Source organism: Oculina patagonica, chromosome 6 (assembly GCF_052425735.1).
Source record: "Oculina patagonica isolate OP01 chromosome 6, crgOcupat, whole genome shotgun sequence".
Lineage (NCBI taxonomy): Eukaryota > Metazoa > Cnidaria > Anthozoa > Scleractinia > Oculinidae > Oculina > Oculina patagonica.
This window is the reverse complement of record NC_135763.1, coordinates 4,865,051-4,890,966: the sequence shown is the minus strand read 5'-3', so window position 1 is coordinate 4,890,966 and position 25,916 is coordinate 4,865,051. Positions and strand designations below refer to the sequence as shown.

General features: G+C 39.4%; 1 long non-coding RNA gene across 2 annotated transcripts in view; it reads right to left on the bottom strand.

Annotated features, from left to right (window-relative positions):
• Positions 1–2,448: 2,448 nt before the first annotated feature.
• The window catches only part of LOC144656179 (uncharacterized), a 55,660-nt gene continuing 32,192 nt past the window's right edge, over positions 2,449–25,916 (bottom strand). Inside the window, exons 1-3 of one of the 2 annotated variants that reach the window (XR_013571273.1) lie at positions 10,019–10,128; positions 9,715–9,800; positions 2,449–2,721 (exon numbers count right to left, since the gene is read on the bottom strand). This is a non-coding gene — a long non-coding RNA (uncharacterized LOC144656179). Of the gene's footprint in view, positions 2,722–9,714; positions 9,801–10,018; positions 10,129–25,916 lie in introns of those variants that run through there. The other variant, XR_013571272.1, reaches the window with a different exon arrangement.

The following is a 25,916-nucleotide window of genomic DNA, read 5'->3' as shown; positions in this document are numbered from 1 at the left end:
TAGCTTGGCAAAAGTAACGCAATCATTTTCCAAATAAGGTCAAACTAAGGTATACGAGCTGACAACCGGGATTGAGTGAACCAATCAGAATGCTAGAAATGCAATATCCGTGGCTGAAAATTTAATAAAAGCCGATATAAAGTCTGCCTGATGTAGCACCTCTCGAAGTATAAGCCAATGCCAACCACAAGGGAGAGAACGAAACTAATTTATTTTTAATTTATCGACGCATTCTTCACAACCAAGTATAAAATACCAAGTCACTAATAGCTTGTGTAGCTTGTAGCTTGTGTAAGGTGGATAAAGCTTTGATAAAAAAGAAGCAGGAATGTTACCTACCCTTTGGCCGGTTTTTGAAGATTTTCCAATTATAGATGTTTATTCGTTTTTAACACGTATGTGGATAAAACAGAAAGTTTTATCACAGGCATCCGGGCTGTGCATCACAGTCTAAAATAGTGCACCACATCTGAAAGGCATTGCACGGGAGTTGCTGCTTTGCATTTGAGTAGTTCTTTTTTGATGAAAGAAATTAGTCCCATATTTTCCTTGCTTGGCAGGTCACTGCACTACATTATGTGAAATGCGTGATAAAAGTTCCCCTTCTTATTCACCTGACCTATTCATTAATAAAAGCATTGAAAGTATTGGTGGAAGCATAGTTGGAAGAATTGGGTCACTGAGTCAGTTCCTTTCAGCAAAGAAAAGGAGAGAGACGTTTTCTTAGAGTGACCAACAACTTACTTCTCCTCGTAATATCGATAGAGAATCAGGCATATAGGTCATAAGAGTTTAGGAAATTATTGGAAATTATTAAACTGCTCTGAAATGAAACAAATTGTTCCTTAATAGAATCACCTTTCTTTGACAAGGTTTGTTAGGCTTTACGTTTTTCGGTAACTAGAGTTTCTCACGTCACTCTATCCGTAGGTAAAGGGGTGGGGTGGGATGGGGAGTTCCTCTGTCAAGTTGAACTGACAATTGAATAAAAGCACAACGGTGGTATCTTCCACCGTTTTTCCTTAAGGATTTGGAATATCAATACATCAATTTTACCAAACCAAGAAGCTTTACCAAGCACCGTGCGGGCGTTCTATCCACTGAGCTATAGACAAATAATGAGCAAGGCCATTTACTTGGTTCATATATGGTACGCGTCCTGCGTACTGCTAGGATCAGAAATATCTATAGCGTACTGTATTTGTTCCCGAAACGGAAAAACATGTCAAAAGATGATTTTTTATCTGAACTTGACAAGAAATAAGATGTTAAAATAAGATTTTTATGATGTAGCTATTGATTAAAACCTCTCTAGTTAACAATTAGACTACGATTCCGAGTTTTCTATCGCTTATAGAAAACGAGGGCGAGTAATCTAGTTGTTTTAGTAGAAACTCTCAAGGATTACAGTCCAAAACTTACAATTTACAGCTGCATAAATTGACCGGGCTGGTGGTACAGATCATAGCAAAACGGCGAATTTACGATCTGATTTGACATTAAATTTAATTTTTGACCAGCCTAAAATTGGAAAGCTGTTCTTTTGAAGACAGGAAGCTCGCATGGCAGCGAATCGAGGAAATATAAATGCGGTTTTAGATTCTTTGGTTTTAAAGTTGCATGGAATACATACATTCACATCTAATGTAAAGAAATGAGTGAAGAAATTTGAATAATTGTATTGGCAAGCTGTAACCACACAAACAGCGGATGGTAAGCCTGTGGTTTGAACAGTAGCCACCTCGGAAATTCGAAGAGGCGGTCGTAACCAGAGAAAAGGTTGCTTACGAGTATTGGCTATGCAGGCGACCGCAGACTGAAACAATACAGGCTTATCGCTTCCCAGAGCTTTTAGCATAAAGCTTTCTACTTCAGCCTTATGGCAACAGTCTTTCTCCAGCCGTAAATCATCAAGTGAACTTTTATTTGTGAGATCTTTATCAACCGACATTATTAGGCATTAGAATCGACATTAGAATCAAGCCGCTGTATACGTGCGATAGATTTGAGCCGGCTTTATTTTTTATAGAACATGAAGAACCATCATCTACTGGTAAATGTTATATTACGGTAAATGTGATCAAGTTGTACATACTTGTAGTAAAGTGTTGACCAATACAGATCAGAACCTTTTGCCTCGTCGCTTACGAGAGTTTTACGTTCAGAAGGAAAAGACGAGTTTGGTTATTTTCGAATGTGGTCGCGGGCGCTTACAGGAGCTTTTCATTGCAGAGTTTGTCTGACAATTCAAACGGAGTTTCATAACGGGTGCTCGATCGTAGCTAGAACTGGTCACTTACGAAAATGGTCGCAAGAGGAACTTCGACTATACTCGAAACATTTTCATGCCTACATGATGTAGGGAGGATATGACGTCACTATTACTTAGCAACGCCTCGAACAAAAACTGCAACAAAAAGATACATGTAGACCATAACTTCATCCAAATTCTTTATTGTTTCGTCAGCAGACATACAATTGTTTCTAAGCAAGTGTTTACATTTTTTATGTTTCAGGGTGCACTTCAACTGCACTTCATATTTAACTTCTTAGTGAATCAAATCATGTTACGTTCAATGCTGGAGGTTTGGCAAATTATTTTCCTCTCCAGTCTTATCCCAGTTCCCAGTCTTTGTATGTTCTGCCCACAACCCCCCTGCTCCATTTCCTCTCTCTGTGAAGCGGCCTCGCCTGCTACGCCTTTTCATGCCGCCTGCATTACTGTGGAACGGAAAAGAGATTAAGGGTTCACGGGTAACTTTCACATCTGATACATCAGGGCAACATACCCGCTCGTTTCCGACTAAAAATCCGAAACCTTATTCGAATACGGTAACTCCGTTAATAATATACATACAAAAATTTCTGCATGCTCATTGACTGAGAGCACGTCAATTAATCCCAAACAGTGCAGAAAGTTGAAATTAAATTGATTGACAGGAAAGTCGGAAAGCGCGCCAAAACAAAATGGCGGCCGATGTTGGAGTGTTTGAGAGAGCAAAATCGAGCAAAAACATAACGATTCATGAAAAGTTTGACCGATTTAACGAAAGTTATAAGTATATAAACCAAAGTAATAGGAATTGGACGTTTGTACAGCACAATAGAGGCTTTACGAAACTACTGAAAGCTACCAATCGTGAATTTTCTTACGCGACGGCTCGTAAAGAAGAAAGATTACAAGCGTGAATTGAAGTTGGACATTTCAGCCAAAACCAATACAACTGAATAAGGATAAAAGTGTCACGCGGCAGATTTAAGAATGATAAGGCAACCAAAGGTTTCCAGTTAACTCTTGTCTTTAATAGAGGATATCAGCTCTAACAGTAGCGAAGCTAGCGTATCTGAGAGTGAATTATGATGTTCTTATCACCCCATTCTATTCGTATTGACTTTCAAGAGTCAGGAGAGTGAATAGAGTGAATAATCAGCTACAGAACAGCTCTATTTAAAGTAGAATACTAAAGTTAATTACTTTTCACAAGTTTTTCTGCTATTCATATGCGTAAGTTATGTGTTTCCAGATGCCGCGAGTTTCTAGAACAAAAATAATGCGAAATGAGCTATGTTTGTTTGCTCGTGCAAAAATTTGCAAAAAGGAAAATATCTTAAGTACTGAAGTTCAATTCAAAGAGCTAATTCGCTCTTGTGAAAGCTAGTAGTTCATTCTAAGTTCTGACGAAAGGAATTTTAGTTTCAGGTAGTAGAAATATATGAAACTTAGTAAAACGCACCCAACCGATAACAAAGAGATTCCGAAGGTGCGAAAGCCCGCGAGCGAACCTAGTTTTTAATGAGGCAAGCGAGCCTAATCATTATGCGAGCTCGGGCTAGAGAGTGCGAATGAATCCGCAACTTAAATAAATAGTTCGTTTTAGCAAAATAAACCATCTCGCAATCTCGCAGCTGAAAACACATCCTACGGAAAGCAATAAGTTTTTCAATAGGAAACAGATTTTAAGCTACATAAACATCCTTTCTAAAATGTTCATTTTCTTAAGTTTTAAAGTTTACATGTGGTACCGAAAATTATTTTTTTAAAGTTAAAGGTAAAATAAGGTTGAAACAAGGATTCCTTTTGATAAGTCAAATATGAGTAACCGTTTAGCGGTTTAGGAAAAGTAGATAAAATTGAAAGATAATCTTAAAGTAATCTGCGACGTGAGTTCTCACCTAGTTGAAACGCGAGTTCACACTTAACTCATAAATGAAATTCTTGTTTTCCGCAGATGAATAAATAACCTTAACGCTCGAGCGCGTACTAAGAAATATATTTTTAAAATAATCCCAAAATATTCTCCTACATATTATTCCCCCTTTTAAGTAAGTCGCCTCCCGGCGACTAAAATAATCAAAAACATACGATTACGTCTAAACTACCACATAGTCAAATAATAAATAAATGATAATTAATACAACAATTTAGCTGAAGGTAGTTAACTAGATACAAGTTAAGTTTTACAAAGTTCAGCTGGAAGGTTCTTGTTTACTTGATAGTCCATGTTCCAATGATTGTGTTGATGCACATCTCAAAATTACTGGTTGGTTGCTCTCGTTCAGGCAGGCAGGCAGGCACTGTTATCGCACTTCGATGTTGACGTGCTTGTTTTTTGTGAAGGAATTTCTAGTTGAGAAAACCTCTCATCGCTGGTATTGCTCTAAAGTGCTTCTTAGTATTTATTGGAGAAGCTTCTTGTTTCTTCAAATCAATAATGTTACGATCAAGATCGCTATTTGAGACAAATGTTCGTCAAAAGGCTAGGAATCATAGAGCCTCACCATCGTATGCGTTTTTCCACCATGATTTGTGTCTTTTGTGCGTCTAGTGCCAATGATTTGCTTGCGCCTAGATAATGAGCTGAACTCAGTTCACTAAGTGCTCCACTGTGTGGTAAACGTAGGTCCGAAATTGTGTGCTTCCAGTATAAGTCTTGCACCTTGCTCTTGTTAGCTTGAAAGAGTGTGATTATTCTTGGCTGACATCCGTGGCAAAGTGAGTGTAATATCAAGGTTATGAGAAAATCAAGCCAGTTGAAAGTTAAGAACTAGCTAAATTTAAGCTAACTACTTTCACTAAATAAGTTTCAAAATACGAAAAAATTATATTGGAAAATGTCATCATGATTATCATTGCATCACAAGAATGCTAATTCATATTATCATGATACTTATCCCAATGCTCTGTCTCGTCAATTCGGGTCACGATTCAAGCATGAAGAGTTTCCGAGAGTGCTTCTCTTACCTTCGTAATTTCTTTCAAATAACCCCGGTCATTCAAACAAGTCCTTAAGCCCAAACTGAGACGTGAGTTGAATAAAATTTATCAGGTGGTTTTCGTTTTCGGGGTATCTTGAATGTGTAAGGTGGTGGAAACACCTTCATGAATTTAAACATGACGAAAATAAAGAAATGAATGAATTTCAAGGAATTTAGGCATAACGACGTTAATCCTTTTACATCGTGAGAGAAAACATCTTTGGCACCAATTTGCTGAATACTAAGATTACTGTTGCATTCGGTAATAAATTCATTTTTACCTGTGTCAGCTGTCTCTAGGGATATTTGTCGACAATAAACGTCATGGTCTTCATATAATATTTGGCTCGTTTCGTAAATCTGATCTTGCAGATGGTGTACCACTGCGAAATCTAAGGTCTGTTCTTCAATCTGTATGTAATTTTCATGGCTCTCTTTTGATTTAGCTGCAACTTCATCATGAACTGCTGAATCTTCTAAAAAATTCTCTTGTGATATTTCTATTTCATTTATTTCATTATTCTCTAGAAACCAGATTTCCTTTTGTTCTTCGTCTATAAGCTTAAATGTGTCTGAGTTTTCTGATTTAATCTTTTCCACAATTTCAACTTCATGATGAAAGGAGCCGTTTTCGCTATTCATTTGTTGATTGTTTCTAATATTCGCCTCATTATTATTGTCTGTAATCGTACTAGAACAAGCTTTTCTCCCTTTGTTTACAAGCAAAATGTTCTTCTCTTCCTCGATGTAAGTGTCATTTATTGCCTTTGCTATTTCTTGGATTTTTCCTTCATTTGTGTTCCCTACAGTGCCCTCATTATCCAAATTGGATTGGCTATGTTTTTGTTGTTGTTGTTGTTGTTCATGTCTTGTGAAATTTACAAAAGATCCATGATCGTGTTCCTTATCTTTCTTCCTTTTTCGCATTCGTTCGGCCATTTGCTGCGATCTTGCAGCGTAACATGTGGTCTTAGCTGCATCTGTTTGATATTTATTTCCCCTAAGTTCACTAACATTGATGGTTATAGCCCTTTTGTTTTTCTGCTCATTTCGTGTGAAATTTCCTTTTGCGGGAAGAATTTTAACTCTCTCAGGTTCAATACTTGAATCATTTTCTATATCTTCGCCTCTATGTGTTTCATAACTGTCACAGTCGTATTCTAAGATTTCTTCATTATTTTCCTTTTGAGCTTTACATTCTTCCGCGTTTGAAAATTGTACATACGAGTGTTTATCAGAACCATCATTTAGCTTAGAAACTCTAATATCTTTGTTAGCGTCATTGGAATTGATAATCATTTCTGCTGTATCTAGGCCAGAATTTCCGATAAGGGAACTCTGAGTTCCGTCGTTAAAGTCAACAATCTTTTGTTCAGTTTCACTTGACAAATTTGCAGCTAAATTGTCTAGTTTTGTTTGAGTGGACAAAATGTGCCGAGTTGGTGGTATTTTCACGTTTACCCTTTCCTTACGCCTGTGCCGCTCTACTGGATGCGAGCGCCTTGCGTTTGTGCTTAGGTCGTATTGCCTGTTTTGAGATGGTCTAGTTCTGGAATCGCTACTTTGCTCGTCATATTGACGTTTCCAACAAACAGAAGAAATATGACCTTGTTTCCCACAATAACTGCAAATCTGCCTGTTATAAAAAGTTTTTATGTTTCTGTAATTTTGAACACTCTCTTCTCGCATATTTTGTATCTCCTGAGCAATTATTTGACGAATCTCATCCCTGCCAAGGGGCTTATCATTCTGAAAAATCCGTCCTCTGTTATCATTTCTGTCATTGTAAGGTGTTGGATCATAAGCTGTTCCTTCTGATTGGATGCCTGTAGCACTTTGTTGTAATTGTGCGATCGCCCTAAGAATTTCAGCTGTCCTGTCTACTGGCTTTTCTTCTGGTAGCGCCTCTTTTAATTTGGCGAGTGATTCTGCTTCTGAAAAGGTTTTTGGTTGCTGAAGAAAGACATAATTTTTTAATTCTGGTCGCAGGCCATTTATAAAATAAAACGTGCTTAGATCATTTGATATGTCCAGGCGCAGACAGAGCTTTCGGATCTCTAAAGCAAACTGCGCTACAGTTTCGCTCAGTAGTTGTTTCCTATCTGCAAGCCTTAACCTTAACAGCCAAATGTCTGCTTCTGTATGAAACTGTTCAACGAGCGCCTCACAAAGTTGTTCGTAAGTCATTTTGGCTAAGTCAGGAATGGAATCTCTCCACACTCTTGCATTCCCTGTTAATGATAGCTTTAACATCAAGGCTTTCCGTGCGTTAGAATATTGATAAAAATTTGCGACATTATCAAAATCGGTCAAAAACTCTTTAACATACTCGTCTGAGCGTCCGGAAAAACTAGGTATAGGAATATCAATTGATTGTAATTTTTCGAGATCTTCGTAACTCACTGCCATGCTTTCTGAATCTTACAATTCGTAGCCGAAATGTTCCTCGACTACTTAACAGCTTCCGTAAGCGATTTCGGATTTTTGTTTTAAAAACAGTTTGGTACTCGAAAGAAAAGACGAAAGTAGAAAAGAAATAAAGATGACTAAACTGACATGTCTCAGGCGTTGAACAGAGCATTGAGACAGCATCAGATGAAACATCGTAGGCATTACTTTTATTAATCTCGCTAACCGCACGCTATGACTCGATCGAACATTTGGCCTAAAGATAGTACTACTTAACGAAACAAAATCTATACTGTCTTATTTTTTCTTTTTTTTTTTAAGTTTTTTTTTCTGGCTTGAATTCTCTATACCATGATATCAGTACTCACAATTCCAGGCGTCCTTTCTGCGGGGGATGGTCTTCTGTGCTGCGGGAAGTATCGGGAATCGTTTACCACGGTTGAACTCCACCAATTAAATCTGTCGCGCGGCCGATTTAAGAATGATAAGGCAACCAAAGGTTTCCAGTTAACTCTTGTCTTTAATAGAGGATATCAGCTCTAACAGTAGCGTAGCTAGCGTATCTGAGAGTGAATTATGATGTTCTTATCACCCCATTCTATTCGTATTGACTTTCGAGAGTCAGGAGAGTGAATAGAGTGAATAATCAGCTACAGAACAGCTCTATTTAAAGTAGAATACTAAAGTTAATTACTTTTCACAAGTTTTTCTGCTATTCATATGCGTAAGTTATGTGTTTCCAGATGCCGCGAGTTTCTAGAACAAAAATAATGCGAAATGAGCTATGTTTGTTTGCTCGTGCAAAAATTTGCAAAAAGGAAAATATCTTAAGTACTGAAGTTCAATTCAAAGAGCTAATTCGCTCTTGTGAAAGCTAGTAGTTCATTCTAAGTTCTGACGAAAGGAATTTTAGTTTCAGGTAGTAGAAATATATGAAACTTAGTAAAACGCACCCAACCGATAACAAAGAGATTCCGAAGGTGCGAAAGCCCGCGAGCGAACCTAGTTTTTAATGAGGCAAGCGAGCCTAATCATTATGCGAGCTCGGGCTAGAGAGTGCGAATGAATCCGCAACTTAAATAAATAGTTCGTTTTAGCAAAATAAACCATCTCGCAATCTCGCAGCTGAAAACACATCCTACGGAAAGCAATAAGTTTTTCAATAGGAAACAGATTTTAAGCTACATAAACATCCTTTCTAAAATGTTCATTTTCTTAAGTTTTAAAGTTTACAATAGTGGTTACCGAAAATTATTTTTTTAAAGTTAAAGGTAAAATAAGGTTGAAACAAGGATTCCTTTTGATAAGTCAAATATGAGTAACCGTTTAGCGGTTTAGGAAAAGTAGATAAAATTGAAAGATAATCTTAAAGTAATCTGCGACGTGAGTTCTCACCTAGTTGAAACGCGAGTTCACACTTAACTCATAAATGAAATTCTTGTTTTCCGCAGATGAATAAATAACCTTAACGCTCGAGCGCGTACTAAGAAATATATTTTTAAAATAATCCCAAAATATTCTCCTACAAAAGCACCTGATAATGCATGACAGAGAGATTTATAATTTCCCAAGCGGTATCTGGATTTTACAAAGCCCGGCAACTCCGTTATGTTTAAGAACGAATCGGAAAGGTAAGCCGCTGAACACGTTTTGTTTGTCATCCAGTTCAAGTGAAATTTTTGTATGTGTATTATTAACAAGTAATCACATGATTTTTCTCGTACAATTTGGGCTACATCAGCACTCGTAAATTTTTCAATGACTACAAATTGCACTCGCACTACGGGCTCGTGCAATTTGGTTAGCCTTTGAAAAATGTACTCGTGCTGATTTACCCCAAATTCCACTAGAAATCATGTGATTACCTATACTAACTGCAAAGGATAAACTGTACGTTCACATCATTTTATCCTAATTTTTCTCTGGATTTAGAAAAGCTAGACTTTACACCAAGTAACCTTGGAAGAAGCAAGGTGTTTTAAAATGGAACATCGATTTTTTTAGTTGCCTTGTCGTCACTGAATTATTTTATTATTTAACTTTACTCACCCGCTGTTGGTGATCAGCGCCATAACAAAACACATTGCAAACAGCACAGCAAAGAACTTGGCTTGGTTCATCTTTGTCTTTAGTAACTGTCATTTTATAGAAGGTAAATATATTTTAGATTGAGTTAAGACGCACTCGGAAGTCTGCTATGTTCAAAGAAATGATTGTAATCGTGTTAAAATTCTCAAATTTAATTTCGCTCGCATTTTGTAAAACTAAATTAAGTTAACTCTTGTAAACTAACTGTATCATTTAAAGTGATCATTATTTTTTTCTTGTGAAACAGACGAACATGCAAACAAACCTTTATTGCCTTTTCTCAGACCTTTGCTTTAGAAGTTGCCCCTTGAGCTCCAGTTGTAGTTCTTTAGTGAACGTACAAGTGTCTCTTTTCAAATGTGTTTCTTTTCCGAAAGGAAGCTTTTAAGCAGGAAAGCGATAAACTTGATAAGGGCGTATCAGGCTCCACTATACGTCTTGCATAATTTTAGTTTGATAAAAAGAGCTGATTAACTCATTAGCGGGGAATGAAGAGGAATTTGGCCAGAGCGATAAATACATTCTTTTTCTTCTGTTTTGCTCTCTAAAACAGAATAAGACATCTGGACCTAATAAATATAAGTTAGCGTCGTAAAATATTCACCTGTAATTCAAGTTTCTGTTTATTCAAAGTATCATTGAAGTTTCAGTGATGAAAATTAATTAAATTTTATGTTTTTCGATTAATGCATGGAAATGAAATTTATCTTTTAGCCACTTCTAATATAGTGTTTTATCACTTCTGAAATCGAGAGTACAAGAAAGCGTAAAAAAATAAATATCGTTTAATATATGTCTCAAAAAGTATGGATTGTCTCTTTAACCGGTTTAATTTACAAGCTTTTGCAAAAAGGCACCCTTGTAAAGAACTTAATTATCGTTCATATGAGCCCGAAACATTGTTTCTTGCTTAAAAAAAGACATTGTTCCTTAAATTGGAAAGAGATTACGAACATTAGGGACGGACCATTAGAAATAACCGGAGGGGGGGGTGACTTTTACCAAAAAAAATTCCTGCAAGGGAAACTTGTCGAAAAAAAATATCCTGCAAGCGGTTGTGCCTGAAAAAAAATTCGTGCAACGGAATTACCTGTAAGCGTTGTATAATGGCATCTATAAACGTCCAACAGAATGGCTAAAATAGTGTTTCTGAGGTTCTGAAAATTAAAATTTTCCCGGGGGAGCATGCCCCCGGACCCCTCTAGTTTGTCATGTACCGAGAGAACAACATCAGCTCAACCCTACCAACTATTTGGTTGGAAACACACCTGACCCACCCTAACAATCGCGTCCCATCAGTAAACAGTTAATCAAAAGCATAAACAGTATTATTATTATCACTTTAAACTGCAATTTTGTCTGATATTCTAAAGTTTAGCTTGATAAGTTTTAGCTGTCATCTTTTTCATCTTTTTTGTTGAGGGACCAGGGTAAAAATATCTAATTAGGAGGTGGGGAGAATATATTTAACACGCACTATCTATCAAATCCCTTTAGCCCCCTACCCCATAAAAATGAACGGTCCCTAAATGTCGCTTAATTCAGAGAACGAATCTGAAAAATGAAACAATTAAATGCTATTTAATGATGATAATTGTTGCGCAAATCATAGATGCGTTACCGTTAAAATATCGCCGCTTTACAGTCTATCTCGCACGGAGCCGTTTGTTCGTCACGCAATACAGTATGTCATGACATTTTAGCACGTGGTAGGGGGAGGGTGGGGAGGGCTAAATGTGCTTGGAAAACGCTCGATTTATCAAACCTCTATAACCTCGATTTAACGAATTCCTTGCTTGCGTTATCTATGCTAAACCCTGAAATAATTTATCACTGGTTGCAGGCAAACACCATTCTTAGTTAATTAATTGCCCCCGCAGGGCTTTCGCCCAGAGGCGAAAGCCCGAGGAGGCATTCATTGTAGCTTGCGCGTATATATATAGGGAATGTACTTCTACCTTGATTTGATAAAAGGTGTCTTCCGAAATTTGACACAACACTATAGTTCTGAGCCATATTTCGGCAGAGAGCGTTGAATGAGGGCTAGTTTTAGCTCGAAGTGAACGTTGATTACTCTAATTTATGTCTTTTCGAACCAAGAAGACTGCATTTACGGCATTTTGTTCAAATTATGAATTCTACAATTTAATTAACTTGTTTACAACATGAAATAGCATCAACTGAAAACCAACTTAAAAAGTGCTAGAGCGAGAGCTGAACTGAAGCTTTCTAAATCCATGCATGGTCTAAAATGAACTATCAACAGGCGTTTTACATCGACGTTCGCTTCATTTTCAAGGAATTGGGGAATAAAATAACTAAACAATTCATGACTCAGCGAGACAATTCGATATGTTTCATGTCAGTTCACGGCCGGAAACCACGCATATCGAATTGCTTCTCGCTGACAAATCACAAAACGCGCTGATCGCCAAACTGAGCCAAACGGCAAAATAATCATCAACTGAAGAGAATTCTACTCACATAAGGGTTTCAAGTGATTTCCTTTCGACCATCAGCTGCGCTCTTTGCAACCTTTCCATCTTATTCACAATGTAATACCCCGGATGTGGAAAAAATCGTTAAAAACGGAGGCAATACTTCCGGGCATTACAACAGAATTTTTCTAAGTCTCCAGCCAAGGAAGAGTTCAAGCCGAATATCGCCATGACCGCCTTCAAATCAGCCCTAAAGTCTAGTTCCGAGTCCTAGTTGATGTGGCTGAAGACCTTTGCTGTCTAAAGCAAGCACAGAGTTATTTGTACCTAGCAAAACTGTACCGAGTCAAGAGTTCAACCCGTTAAAGCTTTGTTCTAAGGTACAATAACAGCCGACGCAAAACTTGCAAATCGTTAGACTTCCACCTTCATAGGACTTAATGATGTCCTCCGGCAAACTTCCTTTAGACAGCAGAATGTAAAGCTAGATCACAACTGTTATACTACTTAGCACGCGCAACTAGAATTCAAATGGTAGAGAGGGGTTGGAGTTAGAGACTGGGCTAGACTAACCACAAGTAAATCTAGGGGGAGGGGGAGGGGGAGGTGGGGGGGGGGGAGACAGGGAGGAAGAAAAAAAAATAAGATTGAAATCATTACATTAGACAGGGCAACATTTCATTGGAAGAAAGCCGAACAATTCTCCGCATCCTCAAAAATAAAAAAAAAATGAAACCTCATACATTCCTTAACAGCCCGATAGCCACCTTTTTGCCCCCGCAGGGCTTTCGCCCAGAGGCGAAAGCCCGAGGAGGCATTCATTGTAGCTTGCGCGTATATATAGAGAATGTACTTACAGTCAATATATACGGTATGTATACCAGAAAAAATCTCGATTTGCTCGAAAAAGGCCGCTAGGAATCTAGGGTAATGATGACGTTTTGCCGCAAAGCATCTGTGGGTAATGATGACGTATAAGCAGAAGATTTCCGAAGGAGTTATGGGTATTATGACGTCACGATAACAGGGGGTAGCGGTAAATGAAAATCCCTATCTTGGGTTAGAACGGTATTTAAAAGACTGACGCGTGTTTTGGCATTTGTCACACATTGATTACTCCGATTTTTGGCTTTCACGTGTTCACAGATTTGTTCGAGTGGTTTCTCTGCTTTGGTTGTGTTAAGTGATATTTGAAGCAGTTGTTAGTAATACGTCGAAAGATTTCGAGCAATTGGTTTCGTGTTCTTGGCTACGTGTGTTCCAATAGCTGGTTCGAGCGTTAAGGTTTGCTATCGGGGGTCAACACTTAAACAGTAAAAACAAAAGCGTGAACTTTGTCATGTAATACAAAATTCGTTTCGCTAACAAACTGTCAGATTATTTGATCCAAAAAGTGGTTTGAATAAGGATCAAAAATTGTCTTCTCGAATCTTTGAATGTGCCATATTTTGTCACTCGTGGAATTTTTAGGCTTTTTGAACTGGCAATTATTGTAAATTAATTGTGAATGTTATAAGCCCGGGAATAATCTTGCGTGTTGTCACTACGAATAATGCGTTATGTGTTATTTCCGCTAGGTGTTATTTCCGCGCGTTAGGTAATATATTCGACTTGAACTTCTGAATATTTTTAGGACGCAATAGTGTCACACAACAAGAAATTCGGCAGCAAACAGACCAAACAATGTCTTGACGTACATGGCACAGTAAAAAAGAAGCCTAATTTTAAAGGCCACAAAAATACTCTACTATTAAAATCCTAGATTATTGCTGTAAAACAAATTATAAAAAGGCGGGGGCAGCTTTATAGTGAAAACTATTACTAGTTATAAATCAAGTTAGACTTACAGTCAAAATATACGGTATGTATACCAGAAAAAATCTCGATTTGCTCGAAAAAGGCCGCGAGGAATGTAGGGTAATGATGACGTTTTGCCGCAAAGCTTCTCTGGGTAATGATGACGTATAAGCAAAAGATTCACGAAGGAGTTATGGGTATTATGACGTCACAATAACAGGGGGGTAGCGGTTAATGAATATCCCAATCTTGGGTTAGAACGGTATTCAAAAGGCGGACGCATGTTTTGGCATCTTCCATACGTTGATATTACTCCGATTTTTGGCTTACGCGTGTTCACAGATTTGTTCGAGCGGTTTCTCTGCTTTGGTTGTGTTAAGTGATATTTGAAGCAGTTGTTAGTAATACGTAGAAAGATTTCGAGCAATTGGTGTCGTGTTCTTGGCTACGTGTGTTCCAAGGGCTGGTTCGAGCGTTAAGGTTTGCTTTCGGGGGTTTCCTGTATCGTATACATCTTACAACCAGTAATAAACAAAAGCGTGAACTTTGTCATGTAATACAAGGTAATTCGTTTCGCTAACGAACTGTCAGATTATTTGATCCAAAAAGTGGTTTGAATAAGGATCAAAAATTATTTTTTCGAATCTTTGAATGTGCCATATTTTGTTACTCGTGGAATTTCTAGGCTTTTTGGCCTGGAAATTATTGTAAGTTGATTGTGAATGTTATAAGCCCGGGAATAATCTTGCGTGTCGGTCACCACGAATAATGTGTTATGTGTTATTTCCGCACGCTAGGTAATATATTCGACTTGAACTTGTGAATATTTTTAGGACGCAATGGTGTCACACAACAAGAAATTCCGCAGCAAACAGACCAAGCAATGTCTTGACGTACATGGCACTGTGAAAAAGAAGCCTAATTTTAAAGGCGACAAAAAGACTCCACTAGTCCTAGATTAGTGCTTTAAAACAAATTATAAAAAGGCGGGGGCAGCTTTATAGTGAGAACTATTACTAGTAATAATTAGTTTTACTAATTATTAGCTTTGCTTTAATCTGCTCACCAAAATCGTAGAACAAATACCTCAGCTAAAAAGCTTGCCCAAGATAATAACGGTGGTATGGTCATGGCTTTTCGCTGCAGGTAAGAGTGCTGTTCTTGACGAGTAGGTGGTTCGCGCAACCGATATCGGTGCTCTGTTTTTAGACATATAAACTTAAGCGTGGAGCAGAATCAGCTTATTTTGACTAAAGCAAGCAGTCTGAAATGTTTAAAAGTGCTTTTTCTTCAACCTAATTGGTGACACTTAAGGGCCGGTTAATGACAGGGGCGTAGCCAGCTTTTTAAAGAGTTGTAGGCCTGGTCAATCGGTCCTAAGGGCCGCTTTTCGAGGAGGTTGGGACAGAGGAACTCGACCGTGGATTTTTTTTTTCAACTCTCCAAAAACAGGGGTTTAAATAACATTATTCATAAGCGACTTCCGATGGTGCACTAGGAGACGGTAACCACAAAAGGGGCCCTAACGCCCCCTTTATCCTTAAGGCTCTGGGGGCATGCCGTCCCACAGAAAAATAGAAGAAGAAGCTCGAAAATGCGGTTTTCAGCATTCCGGGCATCAAAAGAAGAGCTGTTAACGATTATTTTTATTGACCACAGAACAGGTTTCTTAAACAAACTATTTCTTTAAATGCAAATCTTACAAACAAAATCTTAACACACGGCAGTTAGAGGCCCTAAAGGCGGCGGTAGACTGCCGATAGCCAGCTTTAATGCTGATGGTATGTGTATTTCACAGCACCTAAATCAGTTATAGTATTTCGTAGGAAAGAATTGCGCCAGTGTTCACTCATTCCAAATTAAACGCACCTGTCTTTTACGGCACATGCCATTGTACGTTTGTCTGTCACCTGGCCAGTCTAGAAGGCTCCAGAGTTTGCACTTGCTAGATGAGCCAAGTGGCGGATCCCGACCTACAGATAAGGGGTGCCCCGACCATCCAGACCCTAGAAAAAGAGGGGCCGCTCTCGAAAATAATTTTTCTCGGCCCTTCGGGCCTCTATTTGTTCTAAAAATAAGGTCCTTATCACATGACAGTAGTGGTTACAGTAGTGGAACGAATTGAGTGTCACGCTTTCGGTCTTTAGCACCATAACCACAAGCTCCACTAATAAGGGCCTTAAAAAAAAACAACCTTCCATTTCCAGTGAAATAAACTTGACTTTAAGAAAATTCACTCATGTCCTGCCTTAATGTATCAGTCAATTCCAAAACCGCCCATGTCCCCTCCTTCCGGGAAACCCTCGGGAAACCCCCGGGCATTTGACTTTTTTGATCATTTTTGGTCAATTCCCCACTATATTAACAGCTTAAATGGTCAAATGCCCCACCGGTTAGGGCTTCAAAGTGGATCAAATCCCCCCCCACGCTTTCCAGATTTGAAAAAGGAAAGAAAGAAAATGCCCATGTTACTTTTGCTCCATGTAACTTGAAAACGCTTTTTCTAGCTTATCTATAACGGAAACATAAGAATAAAATCGCTTCTGACAGCGAATCCACACCTAATTACTTTTCAATTAAGGCAAAAGTCGCAAAAGGCTATCAAAGCAAAAACAGAGTTGGAATCGTGAAATGACAGGCGTTCTTTGAGGTTCTGTGCCCGGGGTTCTGTGAACATTTTTGTTCTAGTGAGTGAATGGACATAAAACCAAGATGAAACCCTTTGGCCGCTGACTGACGATTTTTCGATGGTCTATTAAATGCCCGACCCGGTGGGCGAAGTTTTGCGTCAAATGCCCCACTCTACGGAGTTAACCTCAAGTCAAATGCCCGGGGTATGCCCGGAGGGATGGGCGGTCTTGGAATTGACTGATACATAAAGCAATCAAACGGCGCCAAGTGATAGGCCTTGTCACGGTTTTCGACGCCATTTCGAATTGACGAATAGACAAAGCGGGTAGAAATTACAGTGTTTGTATGGGAATCGGACGGCAAATATCTTTTACAAAAATTAAATTTTGGGTAACTTATGAATTGTAAAGTTAAAATACTAAGCAAAAGTTTTTATTCACCGAGTTTGAAAGATGGGACTAGAAAGCATTTCCGCATTTTCAACCTGCCCCACCCCCCTAAAATCCCCATGACATAGTATTGCGTGACGAGCAAACGGCTCCGTGCAAGATAGACTGTAAAGCGCCGACATTTAAGTGCCATTTTAGCAGCCATCAGAAGTAATATTTATGTGTACTATAAGCCAAGCAATACTTTACAAACGGCTATGCCGTCGAAGAAGATGCAGTGGTGATGAGATGCGCCGAAAGTTGATCAAAGATTGGAATTCGACCACTGAATATGTTGACAGTGCTTCGGACAAATCTACATGCAAACAAAGCTCAATTGCGACGGATGACTAGAGCCGGAATCGTGCTTAAATGGCCATTGAACCTACCGTTTACAGCAGATTAAGGTTAGAACATTTCATAATGTTTTTGTATGTGCTTAGTTTGACCTAAGATGGGTTAAGACATGTGCACGGATTGAAATTCATGTCTGACTCGTAACTTCAAAGTTGACCGCTTAAAATCAAATATTTGCATTTTTAACAGAATTCGAAAAGCTCTCGCGTCGCCCTTAATCATTTGCCCAAGGAAATTTTTACAGGGATCTATACACCATTCTTCCTATATTCAACCAACAGAAGTTGAAACGATTTGAAGGTTTCGCACATGGTGAAAATTAATTTTATTTACCAAGTACTTTTACGGCAGTGAATTGTATGCCTTCGAAATTAAATTATTATGTCTACAAAGAACAACGCAATATTTCCCAAAATCATTTCAGCAGATCTTTAGAGATTTTTAAAAAAGATTTGCGTGTTTTAAAGACGGTAAAGTGATTTGTTTTTGCACGCGAGGCTCTCAAACTCGTGCAATAATTTAGCGCCTCAAATGGCGATTTTAACGGATTTTTCTTATTTGCATTTTTCTTTAAAATAGAAGGATATTCCATCGAAAAAACTATACAGGGATTTAATTTATACCCTAGCCTATCTAACATTAAAATATGAAAGAAATCGAAGTTTCCCCTCTTACCGCCAATTTTCAAAAATGTCTGATTCTAAGAGACCGGCATTCTTAAACTCTTTTTGTCAAACTTATGTCAGAAATGTACGTTTTTTCGACGTTTTTGCTTGTTTACAAGCTAAAATGGTAGAATAGGGGTTATGTGGACAAAATTTGGAACCACATATTTGTAAACTCTCAAGGGAGTTTTCTAATTTCTCAAGGGACTGTTTTAATTTCTCAAGGGATTACTTTCCGCTGTGGGTGATCACTTGCGATCTCGTGGAAAAAACGTGACTTGTCACATTTACAAACGTTATATAACAATTTTAAAAGTGACATGTCAGCTTTCTTATCTCAACGCACGTGTGTCTGAAAGGCGATCTATAAAAAGCGTCGCACAAACAATGGATTGCGTAACTAAAACACGAATAAATAATCACTAGCAATTGTCTACATTTAACCACAGACCACGAGTTTGGAACAAAGAGTTTATTGTCAGACTGGAAACTACGATACAAGAGCTGATGACAATATAACTCCAACACCTTAAGGGTGGGAGGGATTTAGGGTAACGAAATTTGCTTGACCGCGATTACAAGAGATTATGACTGATTCACACGTTACTTGTACAAAGATAATATAATGCTTATGACGCAATAATTAAGAAATAGAAAACATGTTCCGTGTTTCTATCGAGTTATAGAAACACGAGTGGAAGTTTGGGAGAACGAGAAATGCTGTGGGAACACGAGTCGATAGACGAGTGTTTCCACAGCTTTTTCGAGTTCTCCCAAACTTTCACGAGTGTTTCTATAATTCGATAGAAACACGGGAAACATGTTTTCTATTTCTTTTAGAAAACAGCACAAAGTAAATAACGCACATCAAAGTAATATTTAGCGCTTCATTTAACATCAAAACGTAGATTCTCTTCACCTCGCGGTTTTACGTCATGAACATAATCAGCCAATCATAGTAAGGGAGTCGATGAACAGAAATAAATCAACTGTTCAACATTTGATTCAAGGCTAAAATTCACCGTTTTTTTGGCCAAACAAACAAAAAAAAGGCCCCCAAGTTAACGTAATTATGAGAAATAACTAAGCCGATGGTTTAACTGAAGTCCAGCACTGGAAGGAGTCAAGAATTGTGGTTTTATTTCGCTTCATTGAACTAACCGAATGGTTTGACGACCGATGCTGTCGATCGAGCGACTCGAACCTTGGAGGTGAATGTGCATTATTTTTCTGTTAAAAGAAGTTTGACTCGGCATTCTGAACGAATAACTTGTCCTGTTGAGGAGCTGTGAATAGTTCTGAAGTGCTGCAAAGCCTAGAATGGAGTGAAGTTGCGCCAATTCATATACTTCTTTGAAAGGTCAGCCGCTTCGATAATTTCTTTCACAGACTATTTTTGAATGTGTAGCGGGCTCTGTAAACATCTTACTCGCTTGTTTTCAAGTGTGCAAATATTTGTTTTGTCTTAACCTGGTTTTTGTCAGCTGTGACATTAAAATTTGGGACAATTCTTAGTTGTTATTTTTGCATTGCTTATTTCAGCGCCGTGAATATTGATTGCCGTGTCCACGACAACTGTCTGTGTCTCCATCGAGTTATAGAAACACAATTTTTAACCAATCAGCGCACGTATTTACTTTGTGCTATTTTCTAACACTTAACAATTAACCATCCTCACAAGGTGACGATTGACACAATTGTCTACATTTAACCACAGACCACGAGTTTGGAACAAAGAGTTTATTGTCAGACTGGAAACTACGATACAAGAGCTGATGACAATATAACTCCAACACCAAACCCAAACAAGAAGTGGTATTTGGTTAAAGGTAAGATGATAAGAAAAAAAAATTGTGATATATAGAATTCGACTGAGATGTAAAGGAAACAAACAAACAAAATGACGGAAACAAAATTAATGCGATGGACACTGACGAATCTTAGTAGCCATAGAATTTACCGCGCGATGTTTCTGAGCTGGAGACATCTCTAAATAAACTAAATATGCGTCGCTGCTCCAATCACCCTGAAACTTAATATGCTCAGCGGGAACATTGCATTCGAAAGCAAAAGACGAACCACCACGCCGAAAACTATGAGGCGAGTAAGCTCGCGGGTCTAAGCCTAGCGCTGCAACCACCCGGGCTAAAAAACTGGAAAAATGACGAAAAGTAAGAGGGCGCGTTGACTGAGTAGAACCCAACCTAACGGAAAAAAGTGGGTCTGATGGGCCAACCGCATTAATACGAAGGTGGTGTGCAAGGGCCGAAACGGGACAAAGGGGAGAACCCGGAATAATAGGAAGTGGAACGCATAAGGCCCACTGGGAAAACTGGATAGTCTTAGTCGCGCGAATATTGAGAAAAGCCCCGTACTGCGACACAAGTAAATCAGAGCGCCGCGGTACTTTAGGAGAAACAACACGATCCGATTGAACAACTAAATTAGACTTTCGCAAAAAAGAAAAGAATGCTACTAAAAACAAAGCTCGAATCGCCGCCTGAATTGGCTTACTGATGTCAAACAAAGAAACCATACGTAAAAGTAAAGTAGGCGTAATGGGCAGTTTGCGCGCTGGAGCCGCCCGCAAAAAACGTTTACACCCACGTAACGCTAGCTGAAAGGGATACAAATTGTCCCACCCGGGGAGGAAACCGAACAAACGATGAAAATGCTTAAAAAATAATACTAGAGATATGGTTTTGGATGGTGCCGTAAGACCGGCCTGTAACCGAGAGGAAAGCGATATAGCGTAGGATAGTTTGCGCCTGTACTGGAAACGGGCGTAAACCAAGATTGTGACAAAACTCATTAAAAATTCGAAGATGCGACTGCATGTTTTTATGAGTCGAATCAGCGTGAGCTAACCTAATTAACCTATGTGCAAAACCATCCAAAAATTGGAGACCTTGTGGACTACCTAAAAAAGAAAGAAGAAAGTATAGATATAAGCGAATGCCGCAGAAAATCGGTGCATTCCTACAACGATGTGATATTACGTAACTTGAAAAATAAAACAATCACGAGGCACAGATCTAAAAATATACTGTCTGTTTAAACTAGCGGCGGCGGAATGAAATATCTCGTGGTAAGACAAATCTGTGTGCCAACGGCTTAACGCGTCGGCCAAAACGTTATGAACGCCTGGAATGTGGCGAGCAGTCAGTTCGCAATCGTAAACGGCAGCTGTAAACCATAGTTCACGTAAACAACGTTGCATGAAAGGGTCTTTCGATTTTCCAGAGTTTACCACTGTCACTGCGGCTTCATTGTCGCAAGAAACGATAAATTTGCGGTAATGAAGCTTGGGAGCCCAGAACTTGACTGCGACCACAATGGTATAAAGTTCCAAGGCAGTAATGTGCTGTGCGCTGCGAACAATGTCCTCGGAAAACTCACAAGTGAAACATTCGTTGAAACAAGTCGCTCCGCCAGCGTGCAAGGATGCATCGGTGGTGAACTGCAAATCATCGAATTCCCAATGCAGAGGTTTGATAAAATAAGTGCCGTTGAAAATGGGTAGAAAATCCAACCACCATGCGATGTCGGCTTTGATATCCGCTGAAACCTTGAGTCTTGCGCGCGTTGACGGAAAGGCGCGTAGACTGTTCAATAAGCGTGACATAAAAATTCGACCTGGTTTGACACAGGCTGCCACGAAAGAGAGTTTTCCGAGTAGAGACTTCAACTGCTTCAAAGTGTAAAATTCTCGCGAAGACCAAGAAGACAGTTCGGTGAGAAGATCGTGCACTCTATCTTCGGTAACAGAGAGTGTAAAACGTTCTGAATCAACCTCTACTCCAAGACAAACCATGTTGGTAGAAGGTGGGCAATCTTTGTCAGGTGAAGTTTGAAGGCCGAGTTCGTGTAACAGTTCCTTTAAACTCTGGAAAGCTTGTGGAGCCCTAGCTGGAACGTCAGCGCCATAAAAGTCGTCGAGATAAACATCAGCGAAAAAACCGGATTTGGTAAAACAATGAACCACTGCTTTAGTCGTTCTCTGACAAATCGTCGCAGAAGTCCTTAATCCAAAAGGACAGCATGTATCAAAGTAAAGCATGTTATTGTGTCGAAAACCGAGGTAAAAATAATCCTTGGGGTCAATCGGTAACTGTCTGTAAGCTCGTTGAAGGTCAAGTTTGTACAATAAACAACCCCTGCCGTGTTGTAAGATGAATTGACAAAGCCGGTCAATGCCAGGAAGTCGGAGCTTGTAATGTTCGTCTAAATAGGAATCATCTGGAATACCGCTATTTACAGAACGAGATGGGGGAAAACTCAAATCCATAACGACTCGTCTTTTTGTCGATCCACGTTTCGGCACGGTTTGAAGAGGCGAACAGATGAGTGGGCGAGGCAAAGGATTGTGAATAAAAGGACCGGCAATAGCGCCATGTTCAAGTTCCGTAGTAATGTAATAATCAACGTGCTTGGAGAAGGAAATCGCTGAAGGATGATTAGCCAAAGATGATTCGGGCAAAATGTCAGCAGTGTAATTAATTGGCCATCCGTAGCGTAAAAATTTAACAATGTCAGAATCGTGATAATCGTGTAATCTAGAGTCCCAGGCGAGGATATTGAGGGACGTGTCGATCGGTACTTTTGCCCCGAACGCGTTAGGCGAGTCATGTTTTGAGGCTAAAATGTGTTTGACAATTGGAGAAACCGATGCCAAATTATTTACAGAAGAAAACGAGGAAGAATGAAGCCCAGAACTGTCCATGTCTGAAACATTGTGCGCTGCGTAAGGATTAAAATCATGTAGTCACGCCGAATTTGGGGGCGGAATAGGATTTCTTCTTTTCGGGCACTGCAACATTGGGTGATCTTTGGTGCAGACCCGACACTTGTGGCGGACATTGAAGGCTTCTTGGTTTGATTTGTCACAGGAACACATAGTTCCACTGACGACAGGATTTATCTGCTTCCGATTTGGCTGGTGTACGCTGTTGAGAAGATGGCGCTTGATGGGGTACGAAAACCGTGCTGGCGTTGGCATTGTGCTGGGAAGAACGAAGATCAGAATGTTTAAAAAATGTTAATGCCTTATCGCGGATCTCGTCGGAGCTCGTCCATTCCAGGCGCCATAACTCGATTTGTCTTGCGATGTGCGAATGAAAAGCTCGCACACTAGACCAGGAGTAACTTGACGCCTTCAGCATCAACAACTCAAGATAATTCAGCATGGCGGATTTCTTGGCTGTCTCATAGGGTTTGATCATGGCTAAAAAACCCGCTACAAACTGTGGCAACTCGAGCTTATCATAATCAATAGAATTGCTGTTACCTGGTGCAAACTCATGTGGCCAGTCGATAGCGCGCTTCTTCTTCGTTTCATCAGCAGAGGCAGATGAATTGGGAGTTTCGTCCACTTGGCCATCAAGGGAAGCACTGGGGGCGTGGCGCAAACGCAAAACTTCTAACTCCAGCGCGAGCTTCTCTTTCTGAAGCTGGGCCAGGCGAATCTCTTGATTGAGATCGCGTTCAGGCGATGCTGGTGAAGATAAATTGCTTTTTGGTACGTTGCTTGGTGGAGAAGGCTTATCAGCTTGTTGAAGATCCGACAAAGGAGACGCCTCTAGTTCTTGATTAGAGAGATGTAAATCATGGAGCTGACTTTCAAGATCTGTATACAGAAAGTCGGGGTCGAGAAGTTGAGGGCTTTGCTTAGAAATCGGACGCTTCGTTTTCCTTTTGGTTCCTTTATGCCCGGGGACATCGTGAGACTCTGCCGGGAAATCACTTTCGTCGTCTAAGCTGGCTAGATGGCGTTGAAGATCGGTGTAAATAAAGTTAGGATCCCTCCTAACTGGTTTGGGTTGTCTAGTGGAGCGCCTTAGCGAAGGATTTTTTGAAGAAGCTGAGATATCTGCTTGAGCCATGAGAAAAAGAGCTTGGTCTATGAACGAAATTTGCTTGACCGCGATTACAAGAGATTATGACTGATTCACACGTTACTTGTACAAAGATAATATAATGCTTATGACGCAATAACACTTAACAATTAACCATCCTCACAAGGTGACGATTGACACACTTACATCGTTTAAAAATTACAAACGTCAAAAATAAACCATACCAAAAAAACTCGCTCTTTTCAAAGATATTATTGAAGTTAAAACAAATGCAAGAGATGGGGGCTTCTTTTAGCTTAGGAGCGATTAAAAATTAGGCCAAATTTGGTCGCTACATGCAAGCGCCATTCTATTTCGTCATCAGCCTAGGTCGTTAGGGACGAGACCTCGCGTTGAGAGCAATGTTGCATGAATCGGCTTTACAACATGCGATCGTATCTACGCAGTTCGAGTGGAATTTCAGTCAAAGACAGCAAAATTCTTTCGTATTTCATCTTCAAATATAATTCGAAAGCATTCACTGTATATATGGCTTTTGTTTAATCCTGGGTCTTGATATCCGACCCTCGCAGAGCCTAGACAAAACGCAGCTTGAGTGTAACGATTTGTTTACGCCGCAATTATATGGGCAATGTTTTCTCCGACAGTAGTCGGAAATATCCGTATTTTTTCGTGCTTTTTCGTGGAGCAATCGTAACGATACGGCCTTGAACACATTGAACAGCGGTCTACCTATAACAATTCAAATATGGCGTCGCAAAAACAAAGCGTCGAACGCATATTTTGCTGTTTCCTTTGCTAATTTCGCTGCCGCCTCGCTGAAATTTGCACTGTTTATTTGTGTAATGTTAAGGAATATGTGTATAAATACCCGGCGCGGACGAGCCATTTTTGACAAAATTATATGGCTGCATTTCCTCCGCGAAGATAGGAAACTTTTAAACTAAACTACAAAGAAACTGTAATGATAAGTTCGAAGAACAATGCACAGGATAAACCTTCGACTCATACTTCATGCAAAAACGTCGATATCTCGAAGAGACTTTGATTATACTAAATCATGACCAATCTTAGCAGCAGGATGCAAGAGTGCCATGTTTTGTTAATAATTTACCTTATGGCACACATACACCTTGCTACTAACGCCGACGTAATTCGGATACGACATACAAACTATACAAACGACATAGAAGCCGTGAATACGGCTCAGGTGCTCAAAAAGCAACTTGATTCACCTCTTGGCCTGAAGGAATTGGCAAGCAAACACGAAAGCTTGGAGATTTTGAAATCAAAATTTATCAAATTGCACCAAAGGCTGGCGGATAACAGCGGTAAAGTAACAACGCCAACTTCTGCAACTTAGAGCGCACTTCATGTAACGACAAATGATCAGCGAAAGCCTCAGAATAATACAGGTATAGTAGCGAAATGGACGTTGTGTATTCTTAGTGCTTTTGTATTTGGTATTGGTATAAATATACAGCATGCCAGATAGTCCAGAATAATACGATAATAAATAATAATAAATTACCTTTACTTAGACACGGTGTTTTAGCTAGAAGCTGATGTTCCTGATCGAATTGGAATTTGGAAGTGTTGGTTTTTGTGGAGGGAGGAAAACCGGAGAACCCGGAGAAAACCCCTTGGAGCAAGGACGAGATCCAACAACAAACTTAACCCACACATGACACCAGGTCCGGGAATCGAACGCAGGTCAGTGTTCTATTCGGCATTTTACAGGCGACATTGGTGGGAGGTGAGAACTCTTACCATTGCGTTATCCCTGCTCCCCTATCCCCAAAAAGACTACTGGGAACGGCTTCGCTTTCAGAATAATCAAGAAACAAGAAATGTGCAATGTGATACTTATTTGTCTTGAAATTACTATAGGGAATCGCATGTCCTTCTCGTACAATTCGTAATTAATAGGCGGAAGTGATGCTTTGAACGTTCTTGAAATTACAAGTGCCTTTATTTTTGATTTATAGTGCA